The sequence below is a fragment of the Bos javanicus genome, chromosome 25 (genome assembly GCF_032452875.1).
Source record: "Bos javanicus breed banteng chromosome 25, ARS-OSU_banteng_1.0, whole genome shotgun sequence".
Taxonomy (NCBI): domain Eukaryota; kingdom Metazoa; phylum Chordata; class Mammalia; order Artiodactyla; family Bovidae; genus Bos; species Bos javanicus.
Window position 1 is genome coordinate 24109737 of NC_083892.1, and position 26564 is coordinate 24136300.

The following is a 26564-nucleotide window of genomic DNA, read 5'->3' on the forward strand; positions in this document are numbered from 1 at the left end:
CTTCCAATGAATATTCATGACTGATTTCCTTTAGGATGAACTGGTTGGATCTCCTTGCAGTCCAAGGGACTCTCAAGAGTCTTCTCCAACACCACAGTTAAAAACATCAATTCTTGGGCACTCAGCTTTCTTTATAGTCCAACTCTCACATCCATACATGACTACTAGAAAAACCATAGCCTTGATTAGATGGACCTTTGTTGGCAAAGTAACATCTCTGCTTTTTAATAAGCTACACAGAGGTCAATAATTTGTCCACAGTTTCAGTTAAGTAGGAGAAGAAGAGAGATCCTTGCCCACTTCTGCCAGACTCTTTCTCCCACACCACCTGGCAGCTCAGGTTCCTCACTGAGCTCCTGATTTAATGTGGGATGAGATGTATATAAGTATATATATAGATGTATATAAGTATAATGTATATAAGTATAAGATGAGATGTATATAAGATGTGATGTATATAAGTATAATGTACTTACAATGGGTTATCATAGATATATGCTAATGAACCAGAGGTAGCCTCCAAGAAAGAATAATTAAATCTATCATTGTTGATCAGAAAGAGTTTCACTAAAGAGTTAACCCTGGAAAGAGGAATTTTCCAAATACAGAAAGTATGAAAGGGCATTTCAGAAAAACAGAATATAATGTGCAAAATCCCAGAAGTAAGGAACAATAGAACATACACAGAAATGCCCAGAAATGTGCTGAGGAGGGCACACAAGAGGCAGGGGATTAGGCTGGGGCGCAGGAGACAGACAAACAAAACAGACCTTCACCATCAAGAGTGGTCTGGGCTTGGTATTATAAGTCAGTCGACCTCAATCCTGGCTGCACATCAGGACTGCCTGGGCTTTAGTTTTATGTTGTATGGTTTGTCTTGTTAAATATGAACCACAATTCAATTGGATTAGAATCTCTGCAGGTGGGGCTCGGGTAATTCTAAGGTGCTGCCAAGTTTGAAAACTACTATTATAAGAGAAATTAACAAACTGTCAAATGTAGAATAAAATTCACACCCTTTATAAGAAGCAGAAGGGGAGCTTCAGCATGGGATCAGTGATACGATCCCTCTTGGGGCTATGTGAAAGTGTATTGTGGGGGAGGCATATAACCACAAGTCAGAGGATCAGAGGAGATGAATTTGTGCTGGTTGCTATATCATAGGGGGAGGTTGCCTGGAACTGTGGTCTCCAAACTTTGCTGTATGTTAGAATAATCAGGGAGCCTTGGGAATGCCTATGACTGGGTATCACCCCCAGGCAATTAAATCAAATTCTCTAATGGAACCCAGACATCCCCCACTCTGGGTGAGCTGACTGTGTAGGCAAGTTTGAGAACCAGTGCTTTAGAAACTTGTAGACCAGCAGCATCAGTACAGCCTGAGTGCTTGTTGGAAATGCTGAGTCTCAGGCCCCACCCAGAGCTACTGAATCAGAATCTGTACTGTGACAAGATTCCACAGTGACTCGTATGCACATTACAAGTCAAGACATGCTATTCTAGAGATATTTTAAAATATTAACAAGATTAGGTAGCTAAGCTTCACAAAATGATTGTGTGGCTTCTCAGGTGGCTCAGTAGTAAAGAATCTGCCTGCCAATATAGGAGATGCAGGAGACTCAGATTCGATACCTGGGTAGGGAGTATCCTGCAGAGGAGGAAATGGCAACTCACTCCAGTATTCTTTCCTGGAGAATCCCATGGACAGAGAAGCCTGGAGGGATACAGTCCATGGGGTTGCAAAGAGTCAGACACGACTGAGCACTCACAAATGATTCTGTATTTTAGGTATAGAATAGTATGTTAAATTCTCTTTAATCTGAAACTGTATGTTGGAATTGGTCACTTGCAGTCTGTGTTGCTTGATTGTTTACCTGCATGTCTTGACTTGTAATGTGCATATGAATCACTGTGGAATGCTGTATATGACTGGTTATATATATATTTTGTATTGTCTGTGTTTGTCTGATGCTGTGTAGGTCATGCCTGTCTATGTGTAGGAGCATATATGAGGTAGGCTGTTCTGTGTGTGTATGTGTTCAAGGGATTCTAACTCTGTGTGTGTGTGGAGGGGGGGGCGCGGGGTGGGGGTGCGTGTGTTCATGTTTGCCTTCAGAGTTTCTCTAGGTGGCACCACTATATAGGCCAGCAATCCCCAACCTTTTTGGCACCAAAGCCCAGTTTTGTGGAAGACAAATTTTCCATAGACATGGTGGGGGGGATGATTTCAGGATGATTCAAGTGCATTATGTTTATTGTGCACTTTATTCCTATTGTTATTCCACCTCAGAGAATCAGGCATTAGATCCCGAAGACTGGGGACTCCAGCTATAGGCATTGTGGATGTGCTGATTCTGGATGGGGCTGTAAAATAAGTTGAACAGGCACACAGAGTATTGTAGCACCCACAGGTCATGGGATAATCAAAACACCCATTTCCAGATGCTTCCTGGAGGGTTGAGGATCACTGCATATGATAGAGTAGACTGGATATTTGTACACAAATTCTCTCTAAGTGACTCTGTAGCAGAGTAAATCTTTGTGTGGAGCGTGTGTTGGTGGGAGATAGCAATGACCTGTGTCTATGGAAAGAGCTCTTTGTGCCTGTGTGTGTGTGCATGCATGCACACATCCATCATTACATGTGCCTGTTCCTTTGTAGTCCTGAGCTTGGCCCGGATTATGGATAACAGACACACCGTGGGGTCATTTGGGCTCACACAAGTGCTCTCACCCTAAAGACCAGTGGCCACATGAAGCCAACCTCACAGGACCAGTCACACATCTGACAAACCTCACACAAAGTCATACAAATACACACACCACAGGTATCCTCCCCGTCCTTTTCCATGCGCATCATATCAGACACAGCCAGGTACCAGCACACAGAGCGCTGCGTGCATTCACACCTGGATACTCACAGACCCAGCCAGGGGAGCGTTTTGGAAGAGACCCCCAGAGGAACATGAACTTCAAGCAGATTCTACATAACAAGCCTCAAAGGGAAGTGTGGGTCTTGTTGTGCTGTGAGTGACCTTGAAAACATTGCTTCTAATCCTCTGTTTGGAAAACAGAAAGGGCTTTCGCTGAAGGATAGGACAAAGGGAGGCGTCAAGTAGCAGAGACTGATGAGTATCTACCCGAGAGAGGGAACCCCTGGATCCAGACATGAAACCTACCTTCCTTTCTCTCCCTGTGCCCAGCCTGCTCCCTGGACACACTCCAATTAATTCAGTCTTATTTTGTGTCACTTCTCATGTCTAAAAGTGTATCTCGGGAAGCCCAGATGAATCTTGCCCGTTCCTTATGGCTCTCTCCTGCACTAACAGCTCTGTTCTCTGAAGATGAGAATGCTATGAGCGCATTACTTGATTTTTCTTTCACAAGAGGTTAAAATACCCAATTATCGTTACATTGACTATCCACCACTGGAAGAACAGATGTTCCAAAACAAGAAACAATCTCCCTTTTTTTTATATTGAGTTTCAAAATAGCATGTCCCCAGTTGGATTGAAAGTTAAATAGATGTTGTTCACACACAAATATTCAGATTCATTCAAAAACCCAGACAAAGAAGCACACATAGACACTCTCAGAAACACTGCCTCTCAGTCCCTCCAACATGGGGGACAACCATAGACCCCAGTGTATATACATAGATAGGGCTCAGAGGCTTGTATTAATACATTGTAACAATGGCGTATAGAAACATACATCATCAGACCCAGGCACACATCCGGCTGTGGACACGTCCATTTCCTGGGCCACTGAGGCTTTCACTTGAAGAATGGGAGGTCGTAGAAAACCTACAGAATGGCCAGTCCACCGGTGAGAGTGGACGAGCATCATCTCCACGGTGACAGGTAATTTGGGTGTTTAAGAAAGTCAAACTTGAGTCCCAGTGGCAAAGAAGTGGAACCTATCAGAAGAGGGGGTTGCAACAAAGAGAGTAGGTTTTAAAACTTTTTTTTTCCCTCTACCCTTTAAACAATTGTTTGTGAGCCTATCTGACTGAGGGGGCATGTTTTTTTCTTCCAGAGTCTTTGTCTTAGCAATTGCTGATATTAATTTGTGGATACAATGAGAGCAAAGAGATACTTGGCCGTGGCAGTAAGTGCCTGGCTCTTGCTGGAAAAGCCTATCAGAGTCATTTTTTCCTGCTGAAAGCTGAGGGGCTGTGGTCAGCGCTGACTTCATTATACTTTCTCTTGGTTGGTTATTTATCAGAGAAAGGTCTGGCAGGACTGAACTGGGTAAATGCAGGAGAGAGGAGAGAGATATATCTTGGTAGAGAGACAGAGAAGAGGAGAGAGAAACACAAAATTATCATCCCTTCCCCTTTCCAAATGCCCCATAGGGAGTTGAGAACTAGGGAAGAGACAGAGCTTTGGAAGGGAAAAAAAAAAAAAACAGAGGAAAAGAGAGTGGGGAAGAGACAATATGAGAGATGGAAAAGAGTCAGAGGGACAGACAAAGTGAGAGAAAAGTCTCTGTGTATGAGAATTGCTTATGAGACAAACATAAGATGTTTGTGAAAAAGATCACAATATGAGACAGAGTGGAGATGGAGTTGGGTGTGTGTGTTGGGGGGAATGTTTGTGTGTGTGTGTGTGTGTGTGTGTTTATAGGCACATGTGCCCTTGCACAGGCAAGTCAGCCTTAGACTATAAGAGAGAGTAGGGAAAGAAGGGCAGGGAAAAATGCAAAAAAGAGCATGTACAAGTGAAGAGCGAAGACTAGAAATTCTGTGTGTTGGTATGAATGTGTCCATGAACATGAGACAGAGGCAGAGAGGCAGAGGTTTTCGATGATATTGTTTGAGCACTTGTATTCAGTCCTTCCTGAATCTAATATATTCTTGAATATGTCAATTATATGAATCAGTTGAATCCCTTTTTATTTGGGTTGGGTCCTGTTGTTGTTGAAGCTAGTTTGAACTGGCTTTTCTATCACTTCCATATAAAATGGTCCTGCTTAACATATGCCATGTTCTATTACAGAGCCACGCTTCTGCATAAGTTGTCATTGTTGTTTTTAACCTAGAATGTCTTTCCTGCCTTCTCTAATGGATGCATTGTTTTTTCATCTTTTAAGTGACAGTTCAAATGTCACCTCTTCAGTCAACCTTTCTTAGAATCTCCCAGAAAGTTACTTCCTCCTCCCTGTCCACCAGCCTCTTCAGCAAACCACTGATCCCAACTGGTACTAAATCTCCCACGCTGGATTGAGGCCAGAGTTATTCTCGTTTGCTTCTCTCACTCCATGAAACTAGTGCAATGTTTGCGGCATCATGAATCCAAATGCTTTCTTCTCCACTTCCTACTCCTCTTCCTGCTCCTCTCCTTCCTCCTCCTCCTTCTTCTTCTGAATGATTTTTACCTGAAGCACAGTGTCTAGCTAAGAGTTACTGGAAAAAGAGGTAGCTTAAGAACATATTCACAACATCTGGCCATCACAGAGGATAGCCTAGCAGGCTGATGGGGAGCCTGGTTCACCTAAGTAAACACACTAATTATGAGACAGACTGGGCCTGGGACCCCTTGCTGAAAGTGCCGCAATGGTTGCAACTGGACAAATGTCTCCTTTGGTAACACAATATGAAGAAACTGTAAGGGACTAAAGATAACTGCATGCATGAGCAGTTGGGGTAAATTATGGGCAAAAAGATACAAAAAGGCTAAGAAAAACCCAACTGCCACATCTGAAAAGACAGGAGAAAAAAACTGGGTATTGGGAGCAAAAGCAGGGTACTCTGCATGCCCTCTGCAGTCAACACCACAAAGCCACCTCTGCCTAAACCAGCCTGACCCCTGGGCACACCCTTACCCTCATCCCATATAAGGAACCAGCTCTCCCCACCTTGGGGAGTGAGCTAGGGAGACTGTTATTTGCTTTTGCTCCCTCCTGCAAGGGCAGGAGCCCCAGTAAAGCCTTGCCTGAATTTCTTGCCTGGCCTCATGTTAATTTCTATTGATTGAGGAAAGCCAAGAACCTGAGTTAGGATCAATTAGAAGCTATATGACTCAGAAATCAGGGTCTCTGAGAACTTATGAGAAACAAAGAGAGTCTACAGGAAATTGTAACTTAAAATTTTCTGAAGCCCAATCAGCACACTTTAATCCCAGTGCTGGTCTCCTGAGGGGCTGAGTCTTCAAAGCTGAGTCCTCCAGTTCCTGTGTCATTTTCTAGGACAGCAGTAATCAGACAGACCCTATCAGGGTCATTCTCGCAGAACTTCTTGCTCTAATAATAGTTCCTATTACTTGATTTTGGATTCAGATTTTGTCCTTCAGCCCCTGTGGTTTTTAGGATGTGTAATCCATCAAGATCTTGGACTTGATCTTTCCTCCTCTTCTCTTGGTCTGTGTCCAACTTGACCTACATCCCTGCAGGCTTAGAATGGGAAGTAAAACAAGAAAGTTACTGTCCTCAATAGCCATTGTCTACTTTGTCCATACCTTCTAGGGTAGATTTCAGAAATGAGTTAAAAAGTGTTTATGGATTCCTCTGTTAATGGACATCGTTGCTTCCATCTTTGCATGTGAAAGTCTCTCAGTTGTGCCCGACTCTGCAACCCCATGGACTGTAGCCTGCCAGGCTCCTCTGTCCATGGTATGTCCAGGCCAGAATTACTAGAGTGGGTAGCCGTTCCCTTCTCCAGGGAATCTTCCCAACCCAGGGATCGAACTCAGGTCTGACACACTGCAGGCAGATTCTTTACCATCTGAGCCACAAGGGAAGCCCTAGTGCTGCAGTGAACACTGAGGTGCATGTAATTGTTCAAATCTTGTTTTCTCTAGGTATATGCCCAGGAGTGGAATTTTGGGATCATATGGTAGCTCTCTTTTTAGTTTTGTTTTTTTTTTTTTTTGGCAATTTATTTTTTAATTGGAAGAAAATAACTTTACGATGTTGTGTTGGTTTCTGCCATACAACATTCAGCCATAATTATACATATATGTCGCATCCCTCCCTCCCCTCCCCACACCCCATCCCTCTAGGTCATCGCAGAGCATGACATTGAGCTCCCTGTGTTATATAGCACCTTCTCACCAACTATCTGTTTTACACATGGTAATGTGTATATTTGATGCTACTCTCTCCATCTGTCCCACTTTTTCTTTCCCTTACTGTGTCCACAAGTTCATTCTCTACATCTGTGTCTCCATTCCTTCCCCGTGAATAGGTTCATCAATATCATTTTTCTAGATGCCATACATATGTGTTAATATATGATATTTGTTTTTGTCTTTCTGACTTACTTCATTCTATATAACAAACTCAATATTCAACCACCTCATTACAACTGACTCAAATTCATTCTTTTTCTTGGCTGAGTAATATTCCATTGTATATCTGTACCACATCTTCTTTATCCAGTTATCAGTTGATGGACATCTAGGTTGCTTCCATGTCCTAGCTATTGCAAATAGTGCTGTATTTTTAGTTTTTTAAGGAACCTCCATACTGTTCTCCATAGTGGCTGCACAATTTCATTTCCACCAATAGTGTAGGACCTAAAGATGTTATACTAAGTGAAGTAAGTCGGACAGAGAAAGACAAATATCATATGATATCTCTTATAGGTGGAATCTACAAAAAAAAGAGGTACAAATGAACTTATCTATAAAACTGAAACATCTCTATATGTAGAAAACAACCTTATCGGTATCAAAGGGTTAGGTGAAGGAAGGATAGATTGTGAGACTGGAATTGAAATATATACATCCACCAGGCTCCTCTGTCCATGGAATTCTCCAGGCAAGAATACTGGAATGGGTTGCCATTACCTTCTTCAGGGAATCTTCCTGACCTAGGGATCAAACCTGGGTCTCCTACATTGCAGGCAGATTCTTTACTGTCTGAGCCATCAGAGAAACCCTGAAATATATACACTGCTGCTGCTGCTTCTAAGTCACTTCAGTCGTGTCCGACTCTGTGCGATCCCAGAGACGGCAGCCCACCAGGCTCCCCCGTCCCTGGGATTCTCCAGGCAAGAACACTGGAGTGGGTTGCCATTTCCTTCTCCAATGCATGAAAGTGAAAAGTGAAAGTGAAGTCGCTCAGTGGTGTCCGACTCTTAGCGACCCCATGGGGTGCAGCCTACCAGGCTCCTCCATCCATGGGGTTTTCCAGGCAAGAGTACTGGAGTGGGTTGCCATTGCCTTCTCCGAATATATACACTACTATATATAAAATAGATAGCTAATAAGGACCTACTGTATAACACAGGGAATTCTACTCAATACTCTGTAATGACCTGTACAGGGAGAGAAGCTTAAAAAAGAGAGAGTGTGTGTATAACTGATTCACTTTGCTGTACAGAAGAAGCTAACACAATATTGTAAATCAACTTTACTATAATCAAAAATGTTTTAAAGTTGTTACAGAGTCAACATAAGGAAAAGTGCCCATCTGCCTTGGTGGCCACTTAAGGACCACATATGAGTCGAAGTTGAAAGGGAGACTCACTACATGAGTGATTAAAGAGAAAACCAATAATTGTAGAGAAATTGTCAGCATGGGAGGCTGAGATGCTTCAATCTCAGCAGCTCCTTTTTCTGCAAATCTTGATCTGTTTTGGTTTCTATCAGGATTCCATAAGCCCCGCCCTCCCCCGAGCAATCTTGCCATTAAACGCAACACTTCTATTAGCAGTACTGAAGTGGCTCTGCTCTTTTAAACCAAGAGAACAGGACTGAAACTGCCAACAAGGAGAGCTTTGTTTAGATATTACTCTTCTGTTGGGAAGATAATGGTAGTTACGGCAATGGGACAGGTGGGAAGAGGCTAAACCCAGAGCCCAGTAAGGACTTACATAATTTTGCAGAATAAGATCTGGAGGAGACGGTTCATTTGCAAAGGCCAACTCTGGATTTTCTTCCAGATTTGTGATGCGTTGTGTCCCAAGGGCCCGAGAGTCTCCATCATCCCCTGAAATAGTGACAAGACCCAGTAGTGACAGAGCAGAGAGGAGGCAGACAGCCAAGAAACAGCTGAGTGTGCTGGGTGTGCTCAGGCGCTTGGTCCTGGCTGACACTCTGCGACCCCACAGGCTGCAGCCCGCCAGGCTCCTTTGCCCATGGGACTCTCCAGCCAAGGATACTGGAATGGGTTGCCATTTCCTTCTCCAGGGGATCTTCCCAAACAATGGATCAAACTCACGTCTCCTGCATCTCTTGCATCAGCAGGTGGATTGTTTACCACTACAGCACATGGGAAGCCCCAAGTAGCTAGTTAAAAGCCTATTAAAATCTTCTCATGGCATTTTTCTAATCCGGAAGTGGGGATAGTGAGTAGGAGATAGTTTAAGGCAAGAGATATTTAATTATCTTGATGGTGAAATTCACTGTTGAAGGGAGAACTGGACAGTGAGGCAGAGACCAAGGCAGAAAAAGTGAATCCTATAATCTGAGCTAAAATGGATGAAATTAGGGGACAGTGTAGGACTAACATGACTGGTCTGTTATTAGCAGGCAGCTGGGTTGCCTGGGGCCAAAGTTGTTCATAAAGGATATTATGGAAGCAGCGCAAAAGGTTCCCTGAGTCACCCAATTCTAGAGTCCAGTTGGGTAAACTTAATGTTGAGACTCATCCATTCAGAGGTCTCTGGCTCTTGTTTCAAAGACTAGGACAAAAATGAGCTTAGAGTGAAGAAAAGGGGAGTTGAGACATACTCTGGCTGACCAAGAAGGTTTTGAAAAGCTATTAATATAAGCAGGAGAAAGACAGCTCTATGTGTCTCAGCAAGCCTTGCCCTTTCTGGAAGATTCTAACAATTCTATAAGAGCTTCAGCTTTTTGTAATTAAAGCACCAACTATCAGAACAAAAGTGCAGTCAGACATGCCCATCTGTGGCCAGGACCTGCCCTTTCCCATCTGGAAAACAGTGTTTCTGAGCCCAGAATGCATTTGGATGGATTAGTTTAACTTGCTAAACCTTGGTTCATGAGATTGTGCATTTGAATTTTATAATATGGTAAATTAATTTCTTAAGTTATTAGGAGAGGGAAATTCAATAGGATTAATTCTCCTGGTTCAAAAATAATCAGAGGTCACCATGGCAACACACATCAATGGAGCAATACAAGTACACAATGAATGAAACATTTTCCTATGTTTGGCTGTTTATGCAAGGCCTCTCTCCTCTCTGCCCTGACGGCATTTGCATGGGTGCCTGAATCCCCTAGGGTTTCATAACTAATGAGTGTGGGTGGGGTGGTCATATCCAAGAGCCACAGAGATATAAGTTGAAAGTCTCGCTTGGAAACAGAGCTTCATCTGGCTTACGTCCTCATCTCCAGGGGATTAGAGGGTAAGGCTTGGAGAAAATACCAGCTATTTCTCAAAATTCACGAGAAGGCTATGGAAATGAAACCAGCAATGGCACAGCTTCAGATCATTTCCTGGATGCCAAATGCAACTCTTTGCAAATTGGAGAAACACAGGCTCAGAACTTGTGTAGAGGGATTTCAAGGTTGAGGGCTCCTGGCTGGCTGATATGAGAAGACCAAGGGACACTGATCCCCTTTCTGGCCTGGACTGAGTTGGCACAGGAGAGGGTTTCTCTGGATCCCAAATTCTATTTTCATGAAAGGCAGTATGGCTGAGTGATTGAAAGCTTCTCCTCAAGAGTTAGCCAGTCTGGGTCCAGATAGTAGCTCCACCACTTCTAACCTTGGATAATTTGTGTCTCTGATGCTTGTTCTAATCACCTGTAAAATTGGGGTGTATGTGTGTGTTATCTGTGTAAAGTAGGGTAATATGTGTTCAGCTGATAAGGTTGTTGTGCATATTCTATTAAATAATAAATGCAAAACACTTAGCATGGTGTCAGACACATGGTAAGCAGTTTTTCTCCTTCAAACAGGAGTGTAAACTAAAGGGATTTCTCCCACTCTGGATCCAAACAAGAAGTATGATTGAGAAGAAACAGCTGGCCAATGCAAGTACAGCTCATACCTTCTACTCCATGTATAATTTACATATGGACTTCCCTGGTGGCTCAGTGGTAATGAATCCACTTGCAATGCAGGAGACTTGCAGGAGATGCAGGTTGGACCCCTGAGTTGGGAAGATCCTCTGGAGAAGGAAATGGCAACCTACTCCAGTATTCTTGCCTGGAAAATCCAATGGCCAGAGGAGCCAGTGGGCTACAGTTTGTGGGGTTGCAAAAGAGTCGGACATTAATGAGCAACTAAACAACAAAAGAATTGTAGTACTATTAGGAGATATGGTTTAGGTGTTATTCACACTTCAGAAACCTGGATTCCATATTTATGCATTAATATACATTATTTGTTTTTCTCTTTCTGACTTACTTCACTCTTTATAATAGACTCTATGTTCAGCCACCTCACTACAGTGGGCTTGAATTAATTCTTTTTTATGGCTGAGTAATATTCCATTGCATATATATACCACAACATCTTTATCCATTCTTCTTTGATACACATCTAGGTTGATTCAATGTCCTGGCTATTGTAAATAATGCTGCTATGAACATTGTTGTACAGTGGAAACCAGCACAACATTGTAAAGCAATTATTCTCCAATAAAAAAAAGAACCTGAAGAGTCTTTGCACCCTCGAACACACTCTGAATCATTAGAGTGATGCGTTGACAAGGCAAACTGCTACAGACACAGACAGACTGAGCTCAGAATGAGAAAGGGGGTCTTCCCCTGCCCTTGTCCCTTGCCCCATCTGAGCTGGCATCTTATTCTCATTCTGTGACTAGTCCTCCATAAAGATTTGGAGCATGTGAACAAAAAGTGGTGAGGCAACTAGAATCAATATGAAGAGCAATAGAAGGTCCTGAATTATATCTATCAATCAAGCAGTCATTCAATCAACAATTAACCAATGAGTTTGACTTGGCATATTTATTATGGCTCAAAGAATTGTCATGGAGAAACTGTAACACATAAGGGGAGGGGGACTTTAGAATCCCCCCCCCGCCTTTACTTGCTTGCCTCTACACACCTTCTTCTTGCTCCATCAGTTCATTTCAGTTAAGTCCATACCCCTGCTCAAATCAGTAGAAGTTGGTATTCTGATCTATCTGTGGTTGCTTGTAAGCGGACTCATTGAGTCATAATAGGTACTGCCTGTACATAATACTCTTCTTCTTTTTCCCATTCCTTTCTGCTGCTGCTGCTGCTAAGTCGCTCCAGTCGTGTCCGACTCTGTGCGACCCCAGAGACGGAAGCCCACCAGGATCCCCCATCTTTGGGATTTCCCAGGCAAGAACACTGGAGTGGGTTGCCATTTCCTTCTCCAATGCATGAAAGTGAAAAGTGAAAGGGAAGTCGCTCAGTCGTGTCCCATGGACACAGCGACCCCATGGACTGCAGCCTACCAGGCTCCTCCATCCATAGGATTTTCCAGGCAAGAGTGCTGGAGTGGGGTTCCATTGCTTTCTCCATTCCCATTCCTTAGGTATTACATAAATTAAGATCAAGGGTCCCATTGACACCCTGTAATTCTCTCTTTCTGACTCAATATCAATGAATGGGCAAGTAGAATTAGGGCTGCTTCAGTGACCTGGCCATGTCTTTCATACAGAAGCTGTGTATGAAACATACTTGTGTATGTTCTCAAGGAACATACTTGAGTCCCTGCAAGTGCCTTTCACTGCTGCTGCTGCTGCTAAGTCACTTCAGTCATGTCCGACTCTGTGCGACCCCATAGATGGCAGCCCACCAGGCTCCTCTGTCCCTGGGATTCTCCAGGCAAGAATACTGGGTTCCCATTTTCTTCTCCAAGGCATGCATGCATGTTAAGTCACTTCAGTCGTGTCTGACTCTGCGATCCCATAGACAGCAGCCCACCAGGCTCTGCTGTCCACAGGATTCTCTGAGCAAGAATACTGGAATGGGTTACCATTTCCTTCTCCAAGCCTTTCACTAGCCGAACTCAACTGGAAGAGAGTCTGGGTGATGCAGTGTGTAGGTTCAGCCTCTTGAGATTATCAGATGTAGCTTGGAGAGCTGAAGAATGGTTGGGAAGGACAGTTACAGAACAAACAGCAGAGAGTCTTACTAGAGACCATTGTCTTATTATTTAGATTTAGGGAAAGAAGGGTATGATGGTTAATTTGGTGTGTCAACTTGACTAAGGGATACACACATAGCTGGCAACATTATTTCTGGAGTGTCTGTGAGGGTGTTTCCAGAAAAGATCAGCATTTGAATCAGTAGATGAGAAAAGGTCAGCATTCTCAGTATAGATGGGCAACATTCAATCCGTTAAAACCCTACGGAACAAAAAGGCAGAGGAAGGGTGAATTTGCTCTTTGTTTGAGCTGAAACATCCATCTTCTCCTGACTTTGGACATTAGAGCTCCTAGTTCTTAAGATTTCTGACTTAGACTGAGGCTTACACCATCAATGCCCTAATTCTGGGACTCAGACTCAATTACACCACTGGCTTTCTTGGTTCTCCAGTTTGCAGACTGTGGGACTTAGCCTTCATAACCATATGAGCCAATTCCTAAAATAATTAATCTCCTATTAGTTCTGTTGAGAGTCCTTTGGACTGAAAAAAGATCAAACCAGTCAATCCTAGAGGAAATCAACCCTGAATATTCACTGAAAGGACTGATGCTGAAGCTGAAACTCCAGTACTTTGACCACCTGATGGGAAGAGCTGACTCATTAGAAAAGACCTTGATATTGTGAAAGATTGAAGGCAAGAGGAGAAGGGGATGACAGAGGATGAGATGGTTGGATGGCATCACTGAGTCAATGTACAGGAGTTTGAGCAAGCTCTGGGAAATGGTGAAGGACAGGGAAGCTTGGCATGCTGCAGTCCATAGGGTTGCAAAGAGACGGACGTGACTGAGTGACTCAACAACAACAATATTGATTCTGTTCCTCTGGAGAACCTTGACTAATACAAAAGGACATGGTGTTGGGTTTGGAGAATCAAGGTCTTTATTAGGCTTTAAGTATCAGCTGAGAGGTCCAACTAAGACCTCTTTCAATAGAGCTCGGAATTAGGGGGGCAGGCCCTTGTGCACATATTAAAAAATGCTGTTTTGATCACATTTATGCATCACTTCCTTAGTGATTTAATGGAGAAACTAGAGGGAATAACATGTTTATGTTTGAGCACCCTGAGTCCCTGATCATAAGCCATCATTAAACCTAGTTGCGTGTGTGTTAGTTGCTTCAGCCATGTCTGATTCTTTGAGACCCTATGGCCTGTAGCCCACCAGGCTCCTCTGTCCATGGGATTTCTCAGAAAGAATACTGGAGTGTGTTGCCAGTTCAATGTCAACTTAGTGGTTAGCCAGCCTGCTAGCTCTTTGGTAAGAGAGTGGGTTTTCCACTTACCAGTGGGTGATCCTGGAGAAGTCAACCTCTCAATAACTTACTTAACCTCTTTGAGCCTTACTTTCCTCATTTACAGAGTGGCAGTCTTCATTGCGCCAACCTCATATTGCTGCCATGAGAAGCCAAATGAGGTAATGCGGGCAATATCTTAGGACAGTGCCTGATACAGTTGGTGCTTGGTAAACGGTGGGATGAGGTGGAAGAGGAGGAGGAGAAATAGGAATAGGAATAAAAGAGAGAGCGAGAGAATCAGGCTGCTTAATTACATGTGGACCAAGGGATCGAGGCAAGACCAGTGGATTCAAGTTACAAAATGACAAGATTTGGTTTAACGTAAGGAGTTGGCTCCCAGTTCCTACCAGCTGTCTAGAAATGGGAAAGTAATGAGCTCCTTGTCACTGACGCTCATTTCAGTGGTAGCAGAGAGCTTCTTTGTTACGGGTGTGATGGTGGCACTTTCTGTACTGAATGGGAAACGGATTAAGGTAAGTTCTCAGTTCAGTTCTCCTGACATTTTTCCCATGAAGCTTGGAGCACCAGATTGAGACAAAACCTTTCCATAGGATACTATGTCTTCCAGGGAAGGCCATTCTCTGAAGAGCCTAAATATTTTGGTTTTAGGGGGAAAAATAGTAAAACCTTGCTTCTCACAGGGCATTTCCCTGGAGGGCTTCAAAGAAGCAGCAGTCACTGTGAGTGACACTGTAGGCAGAGGCTGAGGAACTGGGAGAAAAGACAATGACAGCTCTTCAAGACACTGGGACTCTGAGAGCTCTGAAAGTGAAGGGGTGGAGAGAGACTCATTGGATTTGACACATGGAGCACTTTCTCACCCGTGTGTGTTGGTGAGGTTACCTCCCACGGACCTCTTGCGAGGCTTTCTGACTTATGTTTGGAATAATTAGCAAGCTTTTCCTAACATTACTTAGGAAACGGGCTCAGTGGACATCGTGTAAGCCACCTTCTCACCCAGGAAGCAGGCTAGACAGGGGTGGGAAGGAATTTATGATAATCACCCAGCTAATAGGTAGAAATTTGGAGGGGAAATAACAAAGGCTGCGTGGCAGCTCAGTTCCATTCATGTAAAATAATCTAACATTTATTAAAGGGCTGCAAACACAAATAAAGAGACCAACGAAGCAACAAAAAGCCTCATAGTATAGTGATGAAAAGCAGAAGTGAGGAGATCAAAACATCTGGGTTCCAATCCCTGCTAACTGTGTGACCTTTGGCAAACCTCTGCTGCTGCTGCTGCTGCTAAGTTGCTTCGGTCATGTCCGACTCTGTGCAACCCCATAGACTGCAGCCTACCAGGCTCCACCGCCCCTGGGATTCTCCAGTCAAGAACACTGGAGCGGGTTGCCATTTCCTTCTCCAATGCATGAAAGTGAAAAGTGAAAGTGAAGTTGCTCAGTGGTGTCCGACTCTTCTCGACCCCATGGACTGCAGCCTACCAGGCTCCTCCGTCCATGGGATTTTCCAGGCAAGAGTACTGGAGTGGGTTGCCATTGCCTTCTCCGTGGCAAATCTCTAAACCACCTCAATTTCCTCCTCTGGCAAGTGAGTGTAATAATAGCAAGCCTTTCATGGGGTTGTTAAGGTAATTATATGAGTTAATATTTGCAGAACTCATAGAATAGTACTTGGCACATAGTAAGTGCTGCATACGTGTTTTTTAAGTAAGTGCAAAAGATAAAGGATGAAGAGAGTCAGAAGAATATAATACAGGGAACCTGCAATGAATCTTTGGTGAAGTGAGACAAACAACCACTCACTTGCTCCAGCAATGTGGGTATAATGCTAAATTTCTCAAGGTTTTAAAATAAAGTGGAAACCCAGATATTTTTTCTGGGACATAGTTTCTTTATCCAACAAATGGGTTTGTTGACTGTTGTATCTCAGCCTAGAATGAAGTTTACGGCAGGTTTGCAGTGAAATGAATCAAGAAGCAGGACCCCCAGGACACGTCTCTTGCCCTTCTCATAAGAGTAGGCTAGATTTTTTTAGACACCTCACGGACTTTCTGTTCAAATATCATGGAAAGTTCTTTCCTGCCTCAGAGAATTGTGAGCCAGAATAATTATCAATAGCCACTCTAACCTGATGGTTCAGATGGTAAAGAACCTGCCTGTAATACAGGAGACCTGGGTTTGATCCCTGGGTTGGGAAGGTCCCCTGGAGAAGGGAATGACAACCTACTCCAGTATTCTTGCCTGGAGAATACCGTGGACAGGTGTTCTCCAGTGTGGCAGGCTACAGTCCATGGGGTCGCAAAGAATTGGATATGACTTACACTCTAAAAAGCATCTCTCAAGAGCTGAATGACTCAACACAATGTTTGTTTCTTATTCACTCTCATCTTGGTCCAGTTGAAGTCAGTGGAGGAGGGGGTGTCACTCCTTTGGATACCAAACTGCTGACAGAGGTTCTGCCATCTTCAGCTCATGACTCCGGAGGGATACATAAGCTGGTGACCCAAGAGGAACAGGGAGGAACACTGGGAGGGTTCTAAGGCCAGGCCTGGAAATGGTGAATCACTTCCACCTATATACCATTGGCTAGGACTCAGTTATGTGGCCCTGACCCACCTTAGGGGACGGGGGACACAGTCCAATGATGTGCCCAGGAAAGAGAGACAAAACTCAGATATTGGTAATAACTAGTGTTCTCTGCCACAGAGTCTTTGCACACTCCCCCCTGCCCCATCATATCCTGCCTCCTCATCATTCAGCTCTAAACTTCCTTAAACAGAACTCCTGTAAATAGGTCCTCCCCACTGATCACTGCCAGGCATCCCTGGTAGCTCAGCTGGTAAAGAACCCACCTACCAATACAGGAGACATGGGTTTGATCTCTGGGTCTGAAAGATCCCCTGGAAAAGGAAATGGTAACCTGCTCCAGTATTCTTACCTGGGAAATCCCATGGACAGAGGAGGCTGAAGGACTATAGTCCATGGGGCTACAAAGAATCAGACATGACTGAGCATGTACATTGCACAGCTCACCACCACATTCTCTACCACTTCAGCTTCTGTCTTCGTAGCTCAAAGCACATTCTGAAATCATCTAATGTATTTGTTTATTGTCTGTCCTAGGGCTCTACCTCCTTTCAATCATGGGAGCAGGAACCTGGTGTCTTGTTTGCCGACATATTTGCAGCATCTACAAAAGTGCAGCTGAGTTCATGCATTCAGAGTTTATTCCAATCAAAGACAGCCAGAGCCCCTCTGTTTCTGCAGTGATCAAAGAGTTGCAGGGCAGGAATGGAGATGCAAATGTAAAGAATGGACTGGACAATGGACTTGTGGACACAGCATAGGAAGGAGAGGGTGGGACGAAGTGAGAAAGTAGCATTGAAACATATATATTCTGTTCAGTTCACTTCAGTCACTCAGTCATGTCCGACTCTTCTCAACCCCATGGACTGCAACACACCAGGCCTCCCTGTCCATCACCAACTCCCGGAGTTTACCCAAACTCATATTCATTGAGTCGGTGATGCCATCCAACCATCTCATTATCTGTCGTCCCCTTCTCCTCCTGCCTTCAATCTTTCCCAACATCAGGGTCTTTTCAAATAAGTCAGCTCTTCTCATCAGGTGGCCAAAGTATTGGAGTTTCACCTTCAGCATCAGTCCTTCCAATGAACACCCAGGACTGATCTCCTTTAGGATGGACTGGTTGGATCTCCTTGAAGTCCAAGGGACTCTCAAGAATCTTCTCCAACACCACAGTTCAAAAGCATCAATTCTTTGGCACTCAACTTTCTTTATAGTCCAAATCTCACATCCAAATGACTACTAGAAAAACCGTAGCCTTGACTAGACGGACATTTGTTGGCAAAGTAATGTCTCTGCTTTTTAATATGCTGTCTAGGTTGGTCATAACTTTGCTTCCAAGGAGCAAGCATCTTTTAATTTCATGGCTGCAGTCACCATCTACAGTGATTTTGGAGACCCCAAAAATAAAGTTTTAACCTATCTAAAATAGAGAGCTAGTGGGAAGTTACTGTATAACACAGAGAGCTCAACCCAAGGCTCTGTGACAACCTAGAGGGATGGGATGAGGGGGTGGAGGTGGGAGGGAGGTAAAAGAGGGAGGGGATATATGTATACATGTGGCTGATTCACAATGCTGTACAACAGAAATGACCACAACTTTGTAAAGCAAGTATATGCCAATTTAGAAGAAAAGATTGAGCAGACCTCTTAGACCCCGTCTCTCTATTGCCCAGTGTCCTTTTATAGCTTAGATCTGCGTGCTGCAAGCTGACCATGGCAGCCAGTGGTGTCTGCTCTCCTGTTTCCTGAAGCCAGTCTTCCAGGCTGCATAATTCATCTGGTTTACAGCACAGTGCTTTCTTCTATCCGTTCTGTCATTCTGGAATCTGCACAGAGGGTTTTGAAATTTTTTTTGCTATTTTAGGTCTACTTGTTAAGGATCACGGAAAATGTCAGTGGAGAAGAACTCTAAAGGAGTTGGATGTGTGTGCGTGTGTGTGCATGCATGTGTGTGTCCACTCACAATGTTATATTGGAAAATGACTTATAGGGGTGAATGCAGTGATGAAGGCAAAATAAATCAATTATTTGTGGCTCTGAAAACAAAGAAGCCCCGATTCCACAACAAGTCACTTTTATTTCTTGCTTAGGCTGTAGGTGGTTGGCCATGGATGGGCTGTGGCTCCGTTCCATGTGTCTTCCCATCTCAGGACCACCCAGGCTGAGGGAGCATCTGAGACCTGCCTTTCTTGTGGCAGATGGAAAGTTCCTACAAGAACTTGTAAAACTCTGGCTTGGTGCTGACGTCTGGCCACTTCTCACCTTCCATTGGCCAAAGCAAGGCATACCAAAACCCTTGTGTGGTGTTCTGAGGGCTATGAAGAGCTCCAGTACCATAATCCTTTATGTCTCAGCTCAGAAAGAATTCAGTGAGAAGCAAAGTTGATAGATAAAAAGGGATGTGTTAGAATAGGATGCTTGCAAGGCTTACAAGCAGGTAGGCAAAAGAGTGTTGTGTCTTGAGAATTTACAGCTACAGTTTTATAATCAAAGGAAAAGCGGGGAGGGAAGAAGACCTTCTTTTCTTTCTGGAGTAGATGTCATGCTTCCATCATCAGTTCCTCCTCCAGGAAAGAAAACACAGACCCAGGTTGGGCAGGGGAGTTTTCTTGCCCCTATATGGGCAAGCTGGGCTTCCCAGGTGGCTCAGTGGTAAAGAATCTGCCTATCAATGTAGGAGACATGTGTTGGATTCCTGGGTTGTGAAGATCCCCTGGAGTAGGAAATTTGGCAAACCACTCCAGAAATCCCATGGACAGAGGAGCCTTGTGGGCTACAGTCCATGGGGTTGCAAGAGTCAGAGACAATTTAGTGACTAAAATAACAACAAAATGGTCAAGTTAGCATCACAAATTATTGTTTTCTACACTTGTATGCAGAGAGCATGTCCTAGGGAGCATTGAATTACTAAGTTCACTAGGCATAATGTGAGGCTCATGCCACCGTTATATTACTATTTGGAGGCGTGTCTCATGCTCTGTTGTGTGGTTTTGTTGCTAAGCAAACCTGCTTTCTTGAGGAATCATGAACTTACAGGGGTCTCCCATATATTTTCTGCTTACAGTCCCCTGGTGGGATTCACTACTTTATCACCTACTTTTCCCTTTACTCTGTCCCTATCATTATGACCAACCCTGAAGTCCAAGGCATGGTGAAGTAGAACCCAAACAGGCACATCGAGTGTCAAGGGGTGGAGAGGTACCACTCTCTCAAAGGGAGGAAACGTGATAGTTGAGAATAACCATACACATGTGCCACAAGACCCATCTCACAGAGATTTTAACACAGCTGTGTTTGCCAGGCTACTCTCTTGTTTCAGTTGTAACAAACAAAAGCCACTCAAACGGGCTGGATTTTGAAAAAGAAACTATGCCTGGCTCTGGCCATGCTGGTCGTGGGGTTGCATGAATTGTATGAATTCACTCTGTTTCGGAGAAGGCAGTGGCAACCCACTCCAGTACTCTTGCCTGGAAAATCCCATGGAAGGAGGAGCCTGGTGGGCTGCAGTCCATGGGGTCGCTAAGAGTCAGACACGACTGAGCGACTTCACTTTCATTTTTCACTTTCATGCATTGGTGAAGGAAATGGCAACCCACTCCAGTGTTCTTGCCTGGAGAATCCCAGGGACAGGGGAGCCTGGTGGGCTGCCATCTATGGGGTCACACAGTCAGACACGACTGAGGTGACTTAGCAGCAGCAGCAGCACTCTGTTTCTTGGGTCTGTGTTTCTTGTGTAATGCTGTCTTCAGGTGGGCTCTCTCCATGGTCTGGCCTGCTGGGACTCCAGTCTTACTGTCTTATGAAGAAAGTCTCCCAGATTTCAGCCCAGATTCCAGAATTGGCTCTCACTGGATGGGACTCCAGTCTTACTGTCTTATGAAGAAAGTCTCCCAGATTTCAGCCCAGATTCCAGAATTGGCTCTCACTGGATCACCCAGAGGGACTTGACTTGATCTGAACTATGGAGTCACTGTGGATAGGGAATAGAGGGTGAGGACTGGCCACTGAAGGACTGTGGACTTCCAGGTCCTGGGAGAGGCAAGGTCCTCCAGATCTGACCAATATGGACTGAGAATGAGGGACCGACATCTCCCCTATATTAAACTAACAAGCTTGCAGTGGAAAACAGATTCTATTAGAGTTGCTTTGAACAAATCTTATACAGAAGTATGTTTCTGACCCAAGGAAAATATAAATAGGGATAGAAAGTCAAGATCAACGTTAAAAATAGAACACAAATAAGCAGCCCATGGGGGCTAATTAACTTGCCTTGCTAGTGTTGAAAGTTTGACTCTGAACTTCTTGATGGTCACAGCAGCTTGACAAATATACTGTCATCATCCACTTCTTTCTGTTACCAGGAGCTTAGCATAAATTACCTAAATCAGGGACCTCCAAGCATTTTAGGTTATGACCCAGAACATAACCACCTTCCCACACACACAAGTGTGTATTTGTGCATATTATATTGTCACTTATGTTTACAATGTGACACAATATATATCTGTCACATATATATATATCAATTGATATATATATCAATACAATATATATTTAAAAAAATAATACTTAACCTTCTCTATGAAGTGCACGTTGACATTTTCTATCCTATGCTGCCCTAATCTGGCCTAATCTAGTTATGCCATTTTATTCTATTCAATCTAGCTATACCATTCTATTCTATTCCATATTTCCCTATTTTACTTTTTTCTCTTAGCGCAACTTACAACTTATTAAAATGATCTCATCACCTATATTGAGTTGCAATCCTCATTTTGAAAATCTTTGAACCAAACATTGAAGATAAACTTATTTACAGCCTCTTTTAAATATCAACTGAGTAATAGATGAGGAAGTCAATTCAGTCCAGTCTGAAATTATTGTGTATGTGTTCTATTAGTATGTATAATTATTATACAAGGTTCTGGGGTTGCAGTTATGGATAAAACTCAGTCCCTTGCTTTGAGACCACCTCTCAACAAAGGAGAGGAAGAGCTTGCTAGGCAGGGACAATGGAGAGTGATAACTCTTCCGCAGAGGTGAGCCATGTGCCATGGGCATACATGTAAAAAGTCACTGGCATTCCCAGAATGAAAGGTGGGAGAGAGAAAAATACACTGAGGAGGTAGCAGAGAAAGAATGTGAAATCAAAGAGGGCTTCTTCACCACTTGAGGCTGGAAACCCTTCAGACTGGAGCAAGCAGGGATGGGAGAAAGCAGAATGAGGTCAAGGTGCAGAGGGGATATTTGAGGCTGGAAACATTGAGTGAATCAAAGCTTCTTTGGCTTGGGCTCAGATTTCGTGCTTTGGTTGTTTTGTTTGTTTTCTCACCATTATCTGAGGCTCATGTTGAGATTAGACAAGCATCACGGTGTGTGCTAACCAACCACATTTGAAAGCAATTGTGGAAAGTTGCAGTATGTATTTGAGCTGGGAAAGAGTTCTTCCAACAGCCTATTACAGCTGTAAATATAGAGCAATTTTCTTCCTTTTCTTAACCTTTTTTTCTTTTCAACATCTAAGGGCATCACTTCTTACATTTTTACTTCCAGCTATCTATTTTTAATATTTTTCTAAGTCATATATTTAATGTGGAAATTCTAGGACACAATGCCCTAGAAATTGTCATCGAATATGAAAAAAAATCAGATCTCCCTTCTGCTTAAGGAATGTACAGACATAAAGACAAGGGAGATTTTTCTGAGCACGTGGAATCTGATATATGGAATGAAGACCATTGTGTCTGATTGTATCTGTAATGAACTCCCATCACTTTAGATTAGGGTCGTGTGGCCGTCCCAACTATTGGGCAGTAGATAGTGTGGATATAATTCTAGTCTATCATACTTTTTCTTCAACGTCAATTACTTCAAATGCTTAAGTATCCAATTTCCTGAGATTTTTATTGTCCAATTTTCTTGGTAAGTGACCCTCCCCTCCAAGTTAGAGTTACTAAAGCAATGAGGTATGAGTCCTGGCAACCTGAAGGGACCAGTGCCAGGAAGCTCATGTTCAGTGAGGGGATGGTTTATGATTCCAAACGTCTGAAATATTCCACAGCAAATGCCACCAGAGATGAGAGACTCAGATCTTTTTCCCAGTGCTCAGACAGAATTAGAAAAAGAAAAAAATAAAGACAGGTTTAATTAACCTGCCAAAAAGAAAAGGAAATCACAGAATGTCTGTGTGTGAGCTTAAGAACAAATCTAATGATCAAAGAGATCAGAAAGAGGGATGGTTTTAGAAGGCACATTTCTCATTCAGCCAGCTAATAACCCTGAATCGCCTTAGAATCTGATCATCAGATTATTTCTGCTTTGGGGTTCTGCAACTTCTGCAGGTGGAATTTGATTGAGATGAAGAGCCAAGGTCATCACACTTTGCCTGCAGTCCCCACGGGAATGCTCAGCTTGTGTAACTGTGATCCAAAGGTCTCCCACAAAGTTCCCCCTGCCCACAGGGGAAGTCCAGGTAGAGGTCAGAGTAGAGATACAGCACAAAAGTAGGGGTAAGGCAGAGAGACTTAAATAATGCCCAGGTGAAAAGACAAGTGTAAGTGCTTGAGTGTGCTTGCATGAGTGTGGTGTGGTTGTGACTTGTGCATGACTGTGTGGGAGATTAAGAACAAATCTAAGGATTAAAGAGGTTGGAAAGAGGGATGGTTTAAGAAGAAGGGGTGTCATAAGTGTCGGTGAACACATGACTGTTGCAGCAACAATACCGAATGTGCCGTGTCCTGGACCCACAGCGAGACCGTATTCCCAGCTGTCCTTACATCCAGGTGGGGCTTCCTGACTGACTCTATCAGTGGAGTGTGAGCAGCAGTGAGGTGCCCCCTACACATCACGCCAGTTAACAGCCAGTGAACTTTCTCCATGTTCTTTCTTTCCTCATCTACTGGATGATGTAAAGCAGGCCTTGGCCTTAGAAGAGAGAAATAGCTCCACAACGGGAGCAACCTTGATGCCTGGACTGTATGTAAGAGAACCTGATCTACCCAGCTACACCAGACGTGAGCAAAAAATCATCTGTCTGCACCCTGATGTTTGGGGGTTGTTTGTTACAGTCTAAATTAACTAGTCCAACGACCTTGAACACGTAATCTCTTTGAGCTTCATTTGTAAACTTGAGATAATGAAAGCCTTGCTGTTATAGGATTGTAGTAAGGATTAAATGAGATACTGTACTTGGCACATTGAAATCACTTGATACATGTTCACCAATTGTTATATAGCAGTTGGTTTCTTCTTTTAAATATCTGGCTTAGTTTATTGTTTATACATGACTGTTCTTATCATCATATTAGTAGAAATAGTAGTTGTTGTTATGGTATACTTTTAGTCATTATTTTAAAAATATTTATGGAACACCTACCATATGCCATGTACAAAGAGAGGTCCTAGGGATAGGTGCTAAATAAGATAAGTTCTCACATGTATCCTGCAAAGGTGTTCTAAGATTTACAATCCATCTCCTGACTCAGATCCTAATTTTCACTTGGCCCCAGATATTAGAATTTCAGACCACAGTTTTCTTCCCTGAAGATACTAGAACACCAATTATCCTGTAAGGAACTAACCAACCTCAGTTTATGACTGTATCTTTCTTGTGGGATTGGCTTCCCTGGTGGCTCAGCAGTAAGGAATCTGCCTGTTAATGTAGAAGACTTGATTTCTATCCCTGGGTCGGGAAGATCCCACAGAGAAGGAAATGGCAACCCACCCCAGTATTTTTCCCTGGGAAATCCCATGGACAGAGGAGCCTGGCAAACTACAGTTCATGGGGTTACAAAAGAGTCAAACACAACTTAGTGACTGAAACAAGAACAAAGAAAACCCAAACATACAGGTTCTAGCTCTTGGGGCAAGCACTTGACCCAAGTTGGCCAATCAGATCCCACCACAATCCCTTACAACAATAACTAGGGGATAAGCATGTGATGAAGAATTGGTGCTTTTGGACTGTGTTGCTAGAGAAGACTCTTGAGAGTCCCTTGGAAGGTAAGGAGATCAAACCAGTCTATCCCAAAGGAAATCAACCCTGAATATTCATTGGAAGGACTGATGCTAAAGCTGCAATACTTTGGCCACCTGATGTGAAGAGCTGAATAGTTGTTAAAGACCCTGATGCTGGAAAGATTGAGAGCAAGAGGAGAAGGAAGTGACAGAGAATAAGATGGTTTGATGGCATCACTGACTCAATGGACGTGAGTTTGAGCAAACTCCGGGAGATAGTGAAGGACAGGGAAGCCTGGCATGCTGCAGTCCATGGGATCACGAAGAGTCAGACACGACTTAGTGACTGAACAACAACGAAGACGTGTGACCCAAGCTGGGCCAATAAAATGATACCTCAGACTACCGCAAGAATATTGACCAAGATACGCTCTCTTCATGCTGGGATTATTAGACTGATACAATATAAGCTTATAGCTCTGGAATTGCTTGTGACCAACTTCATGACCATATGGCAGGAACCTGCCTGAGATTAAAGCCAGTGTTGGGAAAATCAAAGAAAGAGAATAAAGGGCAGAGTTCTTGAGGGCCTCATCTGAACACCTGGATCCAGCTATTCCTAAAACTTTACCCTTGACCTTTGCTGTTATGTGTTAGTCATTCACTCATGTCTGATTCTTTGCGAACCCATGGACTGTAGCCCCACCAGGCTCCTCTGTCCATGGGATTCTCCAGGCAAGAATACTGGAGTGGGATGCCATTCCCTTCTCCAGGGGATCTTCCCAACCCAGGGATCGATCCCAGGACTGCTGCATTGCAGGCGGATTCTTCACCATTTGAGCCACCAGAGAAGCCCTGTTAATTCAGTCAAATAACACTATTGCCTAAGGCAGTTTGATTTGGTGCTTGAGTGCTTGGAACCAAAGCCTTTCTGAGTACTATCTGGTGTTAACTTTGGAGACTGAAGAGTCTGAAGCATCGTTGATCCACTGAAGAAGAAACATCACCTGTCCTTTAGATAATGAGGACTGTCCTTCCACCACATTGCTCGTGTACTGGGTCACCTTCAGAAACAAGCCAAATTCTCAGGCTTGTATATACTACTATAGACCTTCCAAGGGGCTCTACTTGGAGCTGGGACAAATGTCCCAATCCCTGTCCTGTCAAGCCCTGACTTCCTCCTACTTACCAATCCATTTTTGCTCATGTTCTGTCCTGTCTTTAAGTGACATTTTCCCATTTATGACAAGCTCACCATTTCTGTATAGAAGATAATGCTTTTTAAACTTCCTGCTCTGTAAGTCAGTGAATTCTAAACTCTGGGGAAATTAAGGAGGCCTCTGTCTCCTTTCTGGCCTCCTACTTCCTGAACCTGCATAGAAACACTATTTTTTCCTTGACACAGGAATCACTCTGGCTTAGTTTTTTTCATTAAAATTCAAATTAATTTAATAAAACTCAGAATTGTGAATTAATGACCCACTTGCAGAATCTACACAATACAAGCCTCTGATACAACTATCAAATTTCTTCTATTAATGATGTTTGGGGCTCCCCAGGGAACTCAATCGACTGGAATTACCCTGGTCAGTTAAGCTCAGTTAATAGAAAACAAATCTCTTTACTCAAATGCAGATTGGTAAATACTTTCTGAGCATCTACAAGGTAGGAAATCCTACCTGGCTTGTCCGCAACTATTACCTTCTGGA